This window comes from Pseudorca crassidens, chromosome 18 (assembly GCF_039906515.1).
Source record: "Pseudorca crassidens isolate mPseCra1 chromosome 18, mPseCra1.hap1, whole genome shotgun sequence".
Taxonomy (NCBI): Eukaryota; Metazoa; Chordata; class Mammalia; order Artiodactyla; family Delphinidae; genus Pseudorca; species Pseudorca crassidens.
Genome location: NC_090313.1, coordinates 75,492,746 through 75,499,080, shown reverse-complemented (window position 1 = coordinate 75,499,080; position 6,335 = coordinate 75,492,746).

Genomic DNA, 6,335 nt, shown 5'->3' with positions numbered 1-6,335 from the left:
TGCAGCAAGAAAGACCCAACACAGCCATAAATTAATAAATTAATTAATTTAAAAAAAATGAAAACCTTGACTACTTACTTGGTATTCTGTCCCCACTATTAGACTTGAGGACAAGAACCTGTTTATAATTTTAGTAAACACTGTGAATAGGTTGAAACCCAATGTTAGTGGCCTTCAGTTTCATCTGGTGAAGTGTGATGGTAATAGGGCTTGGAATCCAGCAAACCCGGGCTTTGCATCTTGGATTCCTAACCTAACTCAGTAAATGGTGGTTATTAATTGCCCTCAAAGATTCACATCTAGTGGTAGAGGGTTATGTTTAAACATGACTCTGTTGGTCAAAAGAAATTGTTTACCAGCACCACCACAGAAAACAAGGAAAACCTTATATATTGCATCAGTTGGCATCTGTGTTCTGTGTTTTTCCATCTTAAGTTACCACTTATGCACTAGGTTGAAGTCACTTTGCGTATTTTAAAATTCTATTTCATGAGTATCTTTCATAGCCGTTTCTTCATTCCTGCCCCTTTAGGCACATTTTGATTTCTCCTGTAAACTATTAAAGCAGCTTCAAGGCATCATGTTTATTGAGCCTCCTGCTTTATTGCATATTGCTTAACCTGCGTGTCTCTATAACTCATGGTTTAGTTTTTCAAGGTATGTGTAACTAGTCTGGTTCCTACTAAATTGTTTTTCTCTTTATATTTCTGTTTTCCTACGTGATGGCTTTAGCTATTAGGAAAATTGTGTTTATGGAACTGCTCTTCATTGCCCCGGTTTTGCACACGCACTTGCCTTTTCCTGAAATACCCACACTTTGCTTTGTTCGTTTGATGGAATTCTGCTTGTCGTTCACTCACCTTGAGTCATAGGTGAACCGTCCCTGATTAAAGCATTTTAAGGAGAGGAATGAAAGTGCTTGGAATCAGATTACTTCTGGTTTGGGTTGGTGGAATAAATTCCCCCACATTTTTGTGTGTTTGCTTCTCACAGTGTTTATAGTTTTTAAAACCTTCTGCCTTCCTCACTAGACCTGAGAGTAGGGACTCTGCCTTATATTTTTTACTTCTGGTGCCTGGCACATAATATACACTCAGTAAATGCTTTTTAATGAGAAAAGCACTGCTTTTTTTTTTGTTTAAGACATTTTCTACTTTATGTTCAGTTTTATTTTCCTATGTACTTTATAAAACTATAGTGTTTCTGAATTTTGAGGGCTAACCAACCATTTTGCTCAGGAGTAATTGGGATTATTAAATCCTTCACGTGGAAAAATCAGAGACCTCAAACATTTCTTTGTTCGTTCTCCAGCCAGTCATGTTAACCTTGCTGACTGTTGCTGCTTCTGTAAAATGAGGGTGTCATCTGCAAGTAGGGGTTGGACTGAATGATTCCTAGAGGTCCCTCGCGTGCTTTGAGTCTGATTCCATGTTTAACTATGACTAAGTGAAAGGAAGTATAATTGTGACTTGTCGAAAAGGAAATGGTGTAAGATATCTTAGTTCACGAGGGCTGGTGAGGCTGGACATTGGGAAGAGGAAAGGCTGCAAACAAGACTGGCTAAGGGGAGTTATTCTTAGGGCAGGTAGTCAGAAGATGTGAACGCTTCCATCTAGTGTATGGTGCAGCAGTTTTCTAAAATACTGTCAATGGCAATGCTATGTGAATATGCGTATAGCTCTTTTTGATTTTTAAAGATTGGTTTTCTCACATGCACAATACTGAGTTTAAAATGTGGTTTCCAGATTCTTGGTTCATTTTGATTGCTTTCCTAAAGGGTTGTACCAGTTAGCACTCCATGAGTGAGTGAAAATGATTGTCTTGGCACTCTCTTCAGCATTGATTATAATAATTTAGTCTTTGCTAATCTGGCCGGAGAAAATGTTGCGTTATTGAATTTGGCTTTCCTTAGCTTCTGGAACACTTAACCTGGTTTCCTTTTACCTCCGCTGCAGTCTTTGCTGGACCTTACTGTCTTTCTGACCTCCCAAATACTGAAGTGCCTTTATTCGCACATTCAAAGCCCTATATCATCTGCCCCTCTACCTACTTTTCTGACCTAATCTTCTACCACTTCCAGCCCCAAAGTCAGATTCAGTAAGTCATGAGATATTTGGAGGTCAAACACCATTAAGGAAGTTACAATCTAGGAAGAGCAGTACAAGCGGAAATCCTATTTAAATCAAGGCAAAATAAGGCTTCAAGGAGTGTAAAAGGACAGTAAAGGGGAAAGTTGATGTTTACAGGGCTCTTGTTTTCACTGATTTTTTGTGGTTTCTCTTGTTTGCTTGACCCTTTCCACGTACTGCTTCCTTGGCTTCAGCTTACAGACTAGTGAAAGCCAGCAAGCTAAGCAAGCAGCTTTTCGTTTGTCTTCCTCATTCTTTTGTAGCTTAAATTCCGTCTCCCACTGCCAATATGGCTTCTGCCTACACCACTCTAATGAAACTACTCCTAGAGGTTACCAAACACCTGCTAATTAAACTTGGAGACTTTCCAATTTGGCTTCATCTCCCTGGTATTTGTCAGAGCCAACACCTTTGCTTTTTGCCATCACACTTTAGCCAGGTTCCTCTGCCTGTCCGACTCCTTCGTCCCCCTTATTCTGGATTTTCCTTTATGTTCCACATCTGTCACTCCTGAGTTCTTTCTGGATGATCTAAGCCAGTGGTTCTTCAAGTATAGTTTCCCAGCTCGCAGCATCAGCATCTGGGAACTTGTTAAAAATGCAGACCTACTGAATCAGAAATTCCGGGGAGGGGCCGCGGGCAGCACTTAACAAGTTCTCTGGGCGATGGAGGTGCATGCTCCAACTTGAGAACCACTAAGTTTATGTCTGGCCATCTCTAATACACGTGAGACTCAACTTCAGAGCTCACTTTCTCTGAAGCTCTAGATGTGTATTTCCAACTCCCTCTTGGGCACCTCCATTTGGTGCAGCTATTACACAGATGAGCTTGGAAGGTTTTGTTAGCGGAGAGATGAATTAAATTGAAACCCTTGAGATTTGACTAATGTGTGTTTGCTGATAAGATTACATGCCTGCCTTGAAATGCAGGTCGTTTAATGAGTAACCATCACAAAGTGTGAATTTATAAATTAATCCCTTACTGTACAGTTCCCTTTTCTCACACTTACCAATGAGAATGAAGAAAAATATTCTAACTATAAAACTTTTCACCCTGTTCTTAAGTTAATAAGAGCCATGGTTGGGAATGAGGCTGCGTGGCTTCTTGAACTTTCTCTTCTGATCTAGCCAGGTATCTCTTAAGGCCTGTTCATGTTCAGTTGAACCCGATCCGAAGGGCTGAATAAACTACATCACACTGAAATTTGCTTCTGAACGTTGTGGCCAGAAAGCCCCCCAGTTTCCTGTATCTTCTGTACTCCCATCAGGGTAGATTTGCATTTTTCTCTGCACTAGGATGGGAAAGATTCTAAATATAAACACTGGCTAACATTTAGCAGTAAGCGTCGCTAAAATATATGAAGTTACGTTTATCTTATTTTTTGAGCACAAGAGAATTTTGAGCTGAATTTGATTTGAGGTATGAGTGTTTATCCCAGCCCCACTTAAAGGAAAACATTGGTATTGTTCAAGCAAGAAACCTTCATAGAATCTTAGACAAATTGCTTGGTTATAAATAACAGTGAGGCAGCATCTGCAGCTGTTACTGCTGAGGTGGAGAAAGTGTAGAGGCGTGAATAAGCAGCCCAAGGTTGTCGACTGTGATTCTTTTTCAATAGCAAAGGTGAGTGGTGAGGGGCAACTGATGAGCCGTCTCTCAAAGGCCCTCGTGGGAAAGGCACAGAGAAGCTTCTCAAAACTTTCCTAGCAAGAGTGCAGTTTGTGGAAATCACTTGGATTGGAAAAGAAATGCCACGGGGTGCTCTTTGCTGTCTACAGAATGAGATGACGGCTTAGCCCAAGTGAAGATGTGATTGGATTTTTGCTCCTGAGAAAGAACAGAGTTCAGATTAATTGCTCATGGCAGATGAGTAAGTGAACAGTGTGAAGATCCTTGAGAGCAGAGACCATCTGTCCTTCGGATGCTCCTAGCTCTGGCACTTGCATATACTAGGGGCCGCCTCAACAACAGTGCAGTGGCGTTCCATAGCCTCCAGATGATGCCTTACTGAGGCGTTCATTGCCATGCACAGTCTGCTCCCCAACCTTTGGGTCATCTACTATATACTCACCTTTGAGACTGTGTGCCGTATGCTTCCTGCCTTCCTGCTTCTGCTCGTGCTCTTCCCTCAACCAAATAAGACATCTCTCTACCCTTGTGTTTCCATCTATCAAATATGCTCAGGGACCAGTCGTTGCTGCCCGCAGCTTTTCCTGATTACCCACCCCCCACTTCAGATTTCTAACAAGTTTCAGGTGTTCAGCATTTTGTGTACACTACAAAGTGATCACCAAAGATACAGTTACCATCCATCAGCATACATTTGACTCCCTTCACCCTTTTCACCTACTTCACAACCTTCTTCCCCTCTGGTAACTACTAGTCTTGTTCTCTGTATCCATGAGTTTTTGTTTTGTTTATCCATGAGATTCCATATATGAGTGAAATTATTTGGAATTCGTCTTTCTCTGTCTGACATTTCATTTAGCATTATGCCCTTGAGGTCCATCCATGTCACAAATGGCAAGATTTCACTTTTTTTTACAGCTGAGTAGTATTCTGTTATACATGTCACATCTTCATCCATCAGTGGACACCTCCATATCTTGACTATTGTAAATAATGCTACAATGAATATAAGGGTGCATGTGTCTTTTCAAGTTAGTGTTCTTGTTTTCTTTAGATAAATACCCAGAAGCCGTATCTATTTATTTAGATAAATACCCAGAAGATAAATACCCATAAGGTAGTTCTACTGTTTTTTTGTTTTGTTTTTTATTTTTGGCTGCGTTGGGTCTTCGTTGCTGTGCGCGGGCGGCATGTGGGATCTTCCTGGACCAGGACTCGAACCCGTGTCCCCTGCATTGGCAGGCAGACTCCCAACCACTGCACCACCAGGGAAGCCCAGTTCTACTGTTTTTTGAGGAACCTCCATACTGTTTCCATAGTGGCTGCATCAATTTACATTCCCACCAGTGCACAGGAGTTCCTTTTTCTCCACATCCTTACCAACATTTATTTATCTTTTTGATAACAGCCATTCTAACAGGTGTGAGGTGATATCGCATTGTGATTGGTTTGCATTTCCCTGATGATTACTGATGCTGAACATCTTTTCATGTGCCTGTTGGCCATCTGAATGTCTTTGGAAAAATGTGTATTCAGATCCCCTGCCCATTTTTTAATCGGATTTTTTGTTGTATGAGTTCTTTATACATTTGGATATTAGCCCCGTACTGGGTATATGATTAGCAAATATCTCCTCCCATTCAGTGGGTTGCCTTTTTGTATGTGTGTATGGTTTTTTTTGTTTGTTTTTTTGCCGTACGCGCGTCTCTCACTGTTGTGGCCTCTCCCGTTGCGGAGCACAGGCTCCGGACACGCAGGCTCAGCGGCCATGGCTCACGGGCCCAGCCACTCCGCGGCATGTGGGATCTTCCCGGACCGGGGCACGAACCCGTGTCCCCTGCATCGGCAGGCGGACTCTCAACCACTGCACCACCAGGGAAGCCCTGTGTGTGTGTTTTTAAGTATAGCTGATTTACAATATTAAGTGTACAGCGTAGTGATTCAATATTTTTATAGCTTATACTCCATTAAACGTTATTACAGGGACTTCCCTGGTGGTCCAGTGGTTAAGACTCCACGTTCCCACTGCAGGGGACTCAGGTTCGATCCCTGGTCAGGGAACTAAGATCCCACATGCTGCGCGGCACAGCCAAAAGAAAAGTTATTACAAAATAATAGCTCTAATTACCTGTGCTGTACAATATGTCTTCATATACATAGTAGTTTGTATCTCTGCCTTTCTGTTTTGGTGTCTTTTGCTGTGCAGAAGCTTGTAGTTTGATGTAGTCCCTTTGTTTATTTTTGCTTTTGTCTCCCTTGACTTTGCAGTCAGATCCACAAAAACGTTGACGTCAAGGTTATTGCCTGTGTTTTCTTCTAGGATTCTTATGGTTTCAGGTCTTACATTCAAGTCACTAATCCATTTTGAGTCAGTTTTTGTCTGGTTTCAGGTCTTACATTCAAGTCACTAATCCATTTTGAGTCAGTTTTTGTCTATGGTGTAAGATAGTGGTCTAGTTTCATTCTTTTGCATGTTGTGGCTGTCCAGTTATGCCAACACCATTTATTGACAAAACTGTCCTTTCTCCATTGTATGTTATTGGCTCCTTTGTCGTAAATTAATTGTCCATATATGTG